The following is a 12,129-nucleotide window of genomic DNA, read 5'->3' on the forward strand; positions in this document are numbered from 1 at the left end:
TATTTGATAGTTTAATTTCTTTTGTAGATTGAAAAAATTTCCGCGTATACAAATTATTTTCAAACTTCTCATCTGATCGTTTCAATATATTTCCGACACTTACGACACTACTTCAATAATATAAAGTGCTTAGTACGCATTTGATTCACGCTTTACGTTTTGCAATGAATGTTTTCATTTTCTGTAGGCATAGTTTTCTATCATTGAGATTACGGAATACCGTTAGGACCATTATGGTTACACATTAAAATCAAGAGGGCGACAATGCGATAGTGCAATAGTACGCTGGCGACAATGCGATAGCACGATGGCGACAATGCGATAGTACGATGGCGACAATGCGAAAACGCGATTGTACGATGGCGACAATGCGCTAGTCATCGTACTTTCGCACCGTAGCCATCGTAATCTCGCATTGTCGTCATCGTACTGTCGCGTTGTATCATTGTCGTCATCGTACTATAGCACTGTCGTCATCGTATTGTCGCACTATCGCATTGTCGCATTTTTGCCATCGTACTATCTCATTGTCGACTATCGCCTTCCGGTACACAAACTATTCTTATTGCAGAAACAAAAGAGATGACTTTATGAAGATGTACTTTGAAAGAGGTTAAAGTAATAATGAAATCAAATTCTTATTAAGTTATATAATGGGATTTGATGTAAGGTATGCCGAACTGTAAAGTATTTTTAAACGTGACTCCATCTAGGAAAAAATACGATGTGCGCATTTGTACCGGAAGGCGATAGACGACAATGCGACAGTACGATGACGACAATGCGATAGTGCGACAATACGACGGCGACAGTGCGATAGTACGATGGCGACGATGCGATAATACGATGACGACAGTACGATTACGCGATAGTACGATGGCGACAATGCGATGATACGATGGCAACAATACGCTATGACTATCGCTTTGTCGCCATCGTACTATCGCGCTGTCGTACTGTCGCCATCGTATTATCACATTGTCGCCTTCGTACTGTCGTACTATTGCACTATGGCATTGTCGCCCTCTGGATTTTAATGTGTAACCACGATGGCCATAACGATATTCCGTATTGAGATCGTTACAAACGCGCGTTTGTAATTCCGGGGTGGGTGTGAGATTTCGCCAGCCCTCAATCCGGTTTAACATCCAATGCTTTGCATTGACCGTTCCAAGGCCGAGATCCCGTTTGTAATCATTTTATGTTCATCGCGTGTCTTCTATTAAAGAAGTGGACAAGAACAAACACTTATTTCATTAGTTTCATTGTTTTATATATATATTTATATTTTTATGTTTGGTGAATGTTCTAGTGCTATAATTGTGAAGTATGCATCAATCTTTTCAATCGAATAAGCCTGTATTTTTATTTGTCCAATCATCTTTATGTAAGAAAAAAAATGCATCTGTAAGCAATCAAATTTTAAAAGCTTCAAAAATATTATACGGTACTTGAATATGTTTCAAATATCGACTCTACCATTAAAAGTTTTACAAGCAATTGTGATCTTCATTGTACAATTAAATAGCGTTACGTTTTTCTGTTCTTAAATAATGTTATTATACATAAAGGCGTGATTGATATTTTTTATGAATTATCACAGCCTGCTGTGAATGATTTAATGTTTTATTTATACGATGTACATGTCTACGTAAAAAAACGTAAATTTTATGTAAATTTAGTATTAGGAAATGTTTGCAGATCGGTAGAATTGGTATGTTTGAAAACAACAACAACATGTGTTGCGCTTGAAAAATGGCCTTTGATATTGCAGGATATGAAAAAAAGGAGTCGAATTTTGGTTATGTGTTTTATTTTTGTTCAATAACCTTACCCACAATGCAGGTATTTTTCATCAACAAAATTCTCTCACGGATATCCAGTTAACCCACACGATTTTACGACCGAGTGAGTACCTGTGATAATTACAAAGCAATCTGTTTGAACAGTCGCAACACATTGACCAAAAGGGTGTTGTAAATTTCGACATTGTACTCTAATTAATAGGCACCTTGAAATGGTATCACCTTTAAGTAGTATTGAGAAATTGACAACTATGTGCAGTTGCCTTAATTTTATTGATGCAATTATATATAACAAAATAGCTTATGTCATTGTGGTTTTGTTATTATTAGCTGAAAGTAGAAAATATATAAGGAACGCTGAAACCGTCAAATACCTAGGTACAGCACTGCCGTATTCCGTTTATATATTTATAATTTTATCCAATGATATCCACCGCATATGGGTTTGCAAACATTAAGGCATAAAGTAACTTTTGTCTGCATATCAGATATAACATTTTGTCAAATGTGATGGGTGCTGCCTTTATCTCTACTTATAATTCGTGTATACAATTACAAACAAAAACTTGTTTTAATATATTATTTCACATGGTTCAATACATCACGATGCCTAATTTATGATGTGCGTTCAATGTTTAAACTGGTACATCTCAAATGCAAGGCTAATGTATAAAAAAGAAAGTTGATACGATTCAAGTACGAGTGATTAATATACTCTTATGTGGCACTAAGTTGGCACAGTTTAAGGGAGAAAATTTATTGCTGACCCTGCAGATCGGTTTTAGAAATTTTACTACTGAGTTTGTATTTCACCCAGAGAGGTGATTCGTTAAATCAGGACCTGCCGAATCAGAATGGATATTCGTTTGTATTTTATTAACATTTGCTAATTTTACGAATAATTACTTACAATACTACACATATCATATTTGTTAAAACCTTGCGCTGCTTGAAACCGGAACATCCCTGACTAAATGTGGATTGCGAAAATTGTTATTTTTTGTGCTAACTAAGCAAATTATCTAATTAATGCGGGTAAACAACGAGTTAATAACTCTTACGTAAGCAATAGGTTAGGGCAAGAACAGAAGATACAGGTTTTCAGCGAGTTTTACAAAGTATATAATCAAACAAATCAGAACAAATAAGGTGGAAAGAGACTGTGATTTTACCAAATGGACATTCTATAGTACTATTATTAGTATTTGGGCTAAGTGGCTGACCAATAATAATTCTTGCAACAAATACGGTTCAACAAAAAATCACCAACGAGAATGCTGCAATTGGAAGTAACTGACATCACCACGGTGAGCATGAGACCCTTGTAATACACTCTGATATAGCTTGAACTAAACGAAACATTTGTCAGGTTTACCTTTAGTATAACAAGGAATGTTAAGTATTATACTAACATGGTGAACACCAACTATTTTGCAATTTGACATAATTTTCAGTAACAGAACCCATATATTAAATGTTATATGTGTCGATATAAGTAACAATTTAGCGTTTAAAGGGATAATTCTATGAAATCGGGCTGGTACTATTTAGCGTTTAAAGTTCTATGTCTATGGCATCGGGCTGGTATTATTTTGCGTTTAATTTTCTGATTCTACGACATCGGGCTTGTACTATTTAGCGTTTAATGTTTTAATTCTATTATATAGTGTGTTCAATTCCACAAGTACAATACAATTACGTAAAACACGCAAGCATTTTTTTTCTTAGCGTTCTTGTTCCGTTTTAAATCCCATGCTAATTATTGCTTTTTAATACATAGTTAACATAATAAAACTTATACCTGGTTTATGTGGTAAATTTATTGTATATCGCTGCCTTGACTTGTTTGTTGCCTTAAAATCAAATGTTGCAACCATACAGGAAGTACAGTTGACAAAACGTATTCTCTTCACACAGTTACATTACCTTAACAATGTTACGTTCGTCAAAAAGCTCAGGGAGGCAATTCTGTATACATAGAACATTGTAGACGCAAAACAACCCATTATAAATTGCCAATCAATTGCATATTCAATTATACTAATATCTCGAATCGAATCTAATTTTTTGTGGACTCACTATTCCAGACAACATTTGAAAAGTATTTTATCATTTGATGATGCATTGCTGTTGTGCTTGCTCGTAATGCGAATGTAATATTAGCCCTCTATTGTGCGACCCTTGATTAAAATGTTTGTTTTTCACTTGTCCAAGAAGTCTGCGATCAGCTTGGTCCCCTATTTTATAACAAAATTATCAGCATTTATCTCATCGTCTACTTTGTTTTGAAAAATACCTTTTTTTTCAATATATCGCTCTTTAAAGATAGGTAATTTTTGTTATCACCTTCAATATACAATATCAGTCAATTTGATAACATTAACATGCTAATAATAAAATGAAATTAATTCTCGTCTTAAGTAACAATGTGCGTTTTCGTAGCCACAAATTATAGTTTAGTTCTCCCATTTCCTCCCTTTATTTTGACCCTCTTATGTTTTATATATGTCCTTTCATTTGTATATTCTGAGCTTTCATGCGTTGTGGGAAGCTCTGTTGTAGTCTCGGATTTTATATGTATACTTAAGTCTCAAATTAGGTTTGAGATGGATTTACTGTAATTGTTAGTTGTACTTCGGTGTCCATTCTAATTGATCCGACAAGCTAGCCAGTTTATAATTGAGCCGTGCTCTGTGAAAAAGGGGTTTAATGCACATGCGTTGCGTATCGTTCCAGATAAGCATGTGCAGTCCGCAAATGCTAATCAGAGACGACACTTTCTGACAAAACTTTATATTTGCTAAGAAGAGACTTTATTGAAACGGAAAATATCATACAAGCGGAAAGCCTGCGTGGACTGCACAGGCTAATCTGGGACGACACTTTACACACATGCATTAAACCCCCTTTTCATAGAACACGGCTCACATCTTATTGCATTTAAGGATCGCTCTGGGAAAACCGGGTTTAATGCATAAGCATAAAGTGTCGCCCCATATTAGCGTATGCATTCTGCACAGCCTTAATAGGGACGATACCTTGCGCTTTTATGGAACTTTATGTTTAAAGGAAGTCTCTTCTTAACGAAAATCCAATCAAGGCTGCATAAACTAACATGGCACTACACTTAACGAAAATCCAATCTAAGCTGCATAAACTAACATGGCACTACACTTAACGAAAATCCAAACTAGGCTGCATAAACTAACATGGGACTACACTTAACGATAATCCAATCTAGGCTGCATAAACTAAAATGGCACTACACTAAACGAAAATCCAATCTAGGCTGCATAAACTAACATGGGACTAAACTTTACGAAAATCCAATCTAGGCTGCATACACTAACATGGCACTACACTTAACTAAAATCCAATCTAGGCTGCATAAACTAACACGGCATTAGACTTAACGAAAATCCAATCTAAGCTGCATAAACTAACATGGCATTACACTTAACGAAAATCCAATCTAGGCTGCATAAACTAACAAGGCACTACACTTAACGAAAATCCAATCTAGGCTGCATAAACTAACATGGCACTACACTTAACGAAAATCCAATCTAGGCTGCATAAACTAACATGGGACTACACTTAACGAAAATCCAATTTAGGCTGCATAAACTAACATGGCACTACACTTAACGAAAATCCAATCTAGGCTGCATAAACCAACATGGGACTACACTTAACGCACACACATTAAACCCTGTTTCCTCAGAGCGGGGCTAATTTATTTCCAATCGAATGCGTTTTATGCATTTATTTATTAATGCATTTGTTTTTGCTATGGGTTGACACGAATTAAATGTTGGTAGATCAAAAAGCGACCTTGTTCATGAAGAAACAAACGGGTTAAGTCACACTCGTTGCAACGCGCGTCATAATTCACAAATTCACAGTTTTCACTTTATATGGGTGTATAAACTCAGTTGACATCCAAGCAGTCTCGCCATTCAGTGTTTCAGCGTTAAGTAAATAAACTAAAGGCCGTTGGGATTATCTGAAGTAAATAGCTTCTTGATTTCAGGTAAGCGTGCTTAAGTTTCTTAAATTTGCTTTCATCACGAGTTTGGGACACACTTGATAACATGTTAATTTTAATCAAATTATTATGGGTGTGCTTTTTTCCTTTAAACAAGTTTTATATCGCGTCGCGTTTTGAAAAATGTTTTCAAAAATATCTTTGAACTTTTAGCAGCATAATATATCTTATATATGCTTTGAGACATACAATTTCAGTTTTTTGAATTTTGGTATATTTCATGTTAAATCATCGGGGTTTATTGACTTGCTATGTACAATTGTTGAATATTTATATTGTCAAATATGTATATACAGTCATGTTATACCCAATTGTAAAGCAGTTCATTTATAAACCTTTCCCTCAACATTCGAATGTATTTTGATACGTGGGAAGTATTGATACACGGGGTTGTTGAAAAACGTTATGCTAATTGAAAGCCTCCATTTCGTATGTGCCGTTATATTTTCGCATTTTCTGACTTGCATACATATTTGTAAAAAAAACGTCGTTCTCGTTTGCATTTCAACACAATGCCATTTACATTTAAATAAATGCAACACTAGTTAAAAATATACCATGGTTTTTCAATATGGTTCATCTAACGGAATTCTGGTCCGCATTAACCCATACAAAGTCACGACCAATTACCTGTGAAAATTACAAATTTCGCGTGGTCAAATGAAGGTCGCCACAACTTGACCACCAGTATGTGGTCATTTTTATCGCCGTCGTATAATTAATAGGTCAGTTTCACCGGGATCACTGAAGTGAATAGGCTCATAGAGGTAGTTGTTTTAATTGAATACGTGTGATATCTGTGTTTCCATAATTATATGTGGGCAGCAAAAACACTATAAAAAGCGCTATAAATGTCCTTTTACCGGTATTTCGCACGTTCGTATTACGTTTTTATGGATGGAAATAAGAAACATTAGAATATCGTCGTGCAATCCGTACAGATTATTTGAGAATATATTATTATTAACATTTTGTTTAAAACGGCGATAAATATTTGCTGTAATATATCAGTATTTTAGACCCGTTGAGGAAATCTTTAGGACGTATGCGTATCTGCCAATTTGTTTGTAATATTAGTGTATTTCTTATAGCAGTGGAGGTCTTAATTTGTTGAGTTGCGTTTCCATACAGGTTAACACTATGCAGTGAGAATGCTTCGATTGGATATATCTATCACAAGCACGGTAATAGCAAACAACCCTCATATAATAATTCCTTCACTCTCTGATTACGTAGAATAGCATTATCCATTTTACAGCAACGTATAATTTATGCGATTGACAATTAAGTCGTGTTCTGAGAAAACTGGGCATTATGCATGTGCGTCAATTGTCGTCCCAGATTAGCCTGTGCAGTCCACACAGGCTAATCAGTGACGACACATTCCGCCTAAATTGAATTTTTTCTACGAAGAGACTTCATTCAAACGAAAAATGTTATAAAAGCGGAAAGTGTCGTCCCTGATTAGCCTGTGCGGACTGCACAGGCTAATCTGGGACGACACTTTACGCACATGCATTATGCCCAGTTTTCTCAGAACACGACTTAATTATACTCTTGTCCGATCAACTAATGGAAAAATATTCTTCATGGGTTCTTGTTAAATATTAATCAAATAGCATTAATATATGTCAAATCTATTTAAATAGAATTATGGCTTGACTTATTCAAATTAAATGTGGAAGGTGTGAATATAAAATTAGTTTCACTGCATTATTGAACGCATGACCTGTACCGAGTACCGTGAGTCCTTTTCAACTCATGTCATGCATACAGACGTCGATGTCCCTAAATTATACTTGTAATCATTTGAATTTGTAGAAAAATATTTAACTCTAAATAAAGATGAATGGTTGATATTTGACGTCGATTTATTTGGGATGGCTTGTTTAATATCGATCAGGCAACTGATATACAGCTATGCCATACAAAGGGATTTTGACATCTCATATAGAGTTTTCAATGACCATTTATAGTATTGATGATACGATCTTTAACTTAAGATTTTATTGTTCGTATTCCGCTTATCAGTACCACCTTAAAACTTGAATTTCCTTTGCTTGTGTCGTGAATCTCAAAAGCTATTGCTTCTCAATTTTATTCTATTTGAACATTTTTTATTTATTTGACAATAGGAATAACTATTCCAGTGAAGTTTCAAACACTACGTGTGCTATTTTACTATGCATGCCAGTAAGTGTTTTTCCTAAAAATATGTATGTATATAAAATGTTTTAAGCCGATACCTTTTGATGACCTTCGTGTCTGTTATAATTTTAAAACATCGGTTAATTGTAGGACATTCCTGTTTGTTTCTGTGTTGTAAGATTTTAGATTTTTGGGAGAAATGCTTAAAATCATATAAATGCATTAACATGAAATTATAAAACGACAGCACACTTTTATATGATGGATTAAGTTATGTGGTGTTCTGGTTGATAAAACATACTTGCATCTGTATTCCTGAAAAGCGTGCAGCATTTGTCAACAGCGCAAACTCGTTGTTAAGTTGTATGTGCTTATTTATTGTGTCAACTACTTTCATGAAAGCCGTTATAGTCTTACATCATACGACTTAAGTTTACATTTGCCATAAATTTGTTCTCAATCTTCGATGATCATGTCGTATTTGACATAATGGCTTCGAGCATCTGATCTGAGTTACTCGGTTTAGTGGTTACATTTTACCTTACACATACCTATCTGAAGATATAGTAAAGATAGGTTTATATTACATCAGAAATGTTTTATGTTCATATCATATTTATGCTGTCTCCATTTTGCCAATGGTGGACTCGTTTGATGGTTTTGATACACAGTGTTTTATAGTGTTTTAATACCCATTATATCGAAATTATTGTCGCGCACGTGGATGAGCTCTGTTTTGTAAGTATCTAATGTATCTTAATGATAAATACATTTCTATACGAAACTTAAGGTACTGAAGTATTAAAGGCCCACTCTGCCAAATACTTAAAAACGTGCTTTCGAATATAAACACAGTAACATGTTTATAGTAACATGTCCTAATCAGGGACGACACTTTCCGCATAAACTGGATTTTCGCTTAGAATATACTTTCTTCAAACACATATACAATAAAAGCGGAAAGTATCGTCGAAAGTTCGGACACAGGCAAATCTTGGATGTCATTTTACGCACACGCATTAAAGGGATCTTTTCACGGTTTGGTAAATTGACAAAATTGAAAAAAGGTTGTTTCAGATTCGTAAATTTTCGTTTGAGATATGATATTTGTGAGGAAACAGTATTACTGAAGATTAACCATGGTCTAATATAGCCATTATATGCATCTTTTGACGATTTTAAAACCTAAAAATTATAAATCGTAACGCGAAACGATTGAATAATTTGGAGAGTTCTGTTGTCGTTAAATTTTGTGAAACTACGAAGACTGCTCATATAATGCATAAAATACTTCAACCCAGTATGTTTGGAAGAATAGCCGAGCGGGCTTATGCGTTTTTACTCCAGGTTACTCCAGGACTCCGGGGGTCACTGGTTCGAGTCCAGCTGCGGCTACTTTTTTTTTCCTTTTTTAATGTTTATTCTTGATTTTTTTACTGGAGCTTTTAAGATCCAATGTTTACATTTATCAATATAAAGCATTTAATGACTTATTTCAAAACATGCCAAAAACTGTGAAAAGATTTTTTGTCACGTGAAGTCGCAGAGGTGTTGAGGTCTGTGTGTAACATTAATTTAAAAACAAACGATACATATTTTTTTTACGTTGTGTATGCTTGCATCCTTGAACCAAAAATATAGCAAGTATAAACTTGCTTACGTGTGGGGGTCATTAAACAATATTTTCTTACATGGTAGCATGTGTTTTGAAATGATACATACAATTGTAAACCGAGGTTGTCAGTTATTTCAAAATGTCAAAATATTCCCGCCGAAATCCTACCCTTATGTAATGCGGTTCTCTGAGGTGTTTAAAGGAAAATATATTGATATAAAGCGACTCAGCATGCAATTGTATGTTTTGAATGCGTATAATAGTTCATGCATTTGGTTATGATTACCTTTGATATCTGAAATTGAATAGAGACCAAACTGTTCAGTAATTTTTGAAAGGCGTTTGTAAAATGCTATTGCTATGTAACCTATTGCGCTAGGATACATAAACATGTAATGGACTATGTCACTGCAATTGTCACATACATTCATTTCAACAGTTCGGTCACATTTGAAAGGTAACGTTGCGCTATATGAACAAATTGCGTGTCGTTATCGTGCCGTTTATTATATTTTATATGACCATTATCTTCATCACTCTCATTTCTTTCGCTACTCTTCTAAATATGTCGTGCAAAACCAATAAATTTTCATCGCAATCACTGCATCTTGTCAATCACTGCATAATGGCATTTATATCGCAAACTGCGTTATATAAATCATTTATTTATTTTAACTATTGATTACTGGTATATCAATCAATGCATTAACTCGAGATCATGGCACTGATCTCGTTATTATATCAATTACTGCATTGTATTAATCTCCCCATTATATCAAAAACTACTTTGTTCTCGATCTCAGTCACCTAAGTATCTCCGTCATTGTTTGTTGTCACAGTAACAGTTCTCTCAAAGACTGCTTGTTCCAATGCATATCCAAGTCAATCAATGTGAATCTCAGTCGAATATAAACCAAAATTAAGCTCCGGTTGCATCAGCAGGACATCATTCTTACCCTCATACTTTTTTCTGAAGGCACGTGGCCTATTGCAATAGGACTTTACCAAAACACACGAAAAACACAAACACCGTCTGATATAATAACGGTCAGTGCACGGCAAAAATTTGGTTGATTGAACCAGGTCATTCTTATCTCAAGCGCTGCTTTTCACCACAATTACTATACATATCAATAATTGTTACATTACTTGGCATGCCATCTGGAAGGAACAGAATTTACAGCTTCATTTCTTCCTCCTATCAGTTTTATGATATCATCTAAACCCTAAAACAAACCTTGTAAACTGGATATATACACCAGCTCTCGTACCATATGTAAAAGCAACAAGACTACTCTCGAGTACATCTTACCAAAGAAGCACGCGCCCAATGCAGATATAAATAGATGGCGCTGAGACACGCTGAGCAAATGCACTGGTCGCACACAAAGACGTAGATTGCATTCATATTGTTCACATACGAAAGAAGCGCGGCACCACCAATTAACAACCATCATGTCCCATCTTTTCTTCCGGTTCTGATGACTGTTAAATAAGAGATTAAACAATAAACTGCAGTTTCCAGACAAATTGCAAACAACACTGAGACCTGAGATTGTCATCAATTCCCAAGTGAGGGGGGAGGGGGGGCGAATATTTTTAAACTCCCAGTCTCAATAGAATCGCGATATACGCAAGCCAATGAAGACGGAGAAGTACCTGGACCTCCCTGAACAGTGCCAACAAGGATGGCGAACCTGAAGCAGTTCAGTCGAAATTGTTACAAGGGCCTCATAGCATAATCTGTCTGGTGCATGCTTGGCGCCGTCGAGTTTGTATGACAAAGGGGGAATTCTACTGTTCGGAATATAGCCTATGCGGCTAAAAGAAACTCCAGCTCGTTGTAGTACAAGCAGAATGCCAATAGCTAAATGCCCACTCCTTATGATTAATGTGTGTCAATAATTACTGCCTTACCACTGCACGCCCACACTGTGAGTGAAAGGCTTAAACAGGTGTTAATTGTTGTTTCCCCGCTTATGTTATTTGTAGTAGCAATCCGCTTCTGTAATATTCACGCGATTATTTAATAACTTTTGTGGACATAAATAATTTTATTCACTGGATTTTTTTTCCATTTAAACAGCTCAGCACAACATAGTCACAATACTGTATTAAACGTAAAAAAATGTAATTTTTCGTAAAATTATTCTGGCTTGCAATGAAACTAACTTTAATAAAAATTCAAGTCTAGAACTATCAATGTATCAATTGACATGACGCCGCCTGTCAATCAAATCCTTATCTAAGAATTGATATACCAATCAGCGATCGATTAATCGGGCGCGCTAGTTAGCAACGAACTGTCCGCCATTTCATAGACAAGCTATGTCTAGGTTCACTTTTATTTCATCGATTTTCTTTTGTTTATGTCTTTAAAAACGTAGATTAAAAATGGTTAAACGGTTTCAATGGGGATTATGCAACTCGGACAATCGATATCCTGACAGATTAGTTGGTTGCATTGATTTTATATCGTTTCCAAAGCCGAAAAGAGATCTTGAGAAGTGTAA

At 35.2% G+C, this 12,129-nt stretch overlaps 1 protein-coding gene across 7 annotated transcripts in view; it reads left to right on the forward strand.

Annotated features, from left to right (window-relative positions):
- LOC127833569 (desmoplakin-like) overlaps positions 1-12,129 on the forward strand; it is a 65,920-nt gene that overhangs the window by 26,747 nt on the left and 27,044 nt on the right. The window contains exon 1 of one of the 7 annotated variants that reach the window (XM_052358895.1): positions 5,784-5,838. The exons of the other annotated variants lie outside the window; for them this stretch is intronic. The gene's annotated coding sequence lies outside the window, so the exon portion shown is untranslated. Of the gene's footprint in view, positions 1-5,783; positions 5,839-12,129 lie in introns of those variants that run through there. 7 annotated transcript variants of the gene reach the window in all.

This window comes from Dreissena polymorpha, chromosome 6 (genome assembly GCF_020536995.1).
Source record: "Dreissena polymorpha isolate Duluth1 chromosome 6, UMN_Dpol_1.0, whole genome shotgun sequence".
NCBI classification, from domain to species: Eukaryota; Metazoa; Mollusca; class Bivalvia; order Myida; family Dreissenidae; genus Dreissena; species Dreissena polymorpha.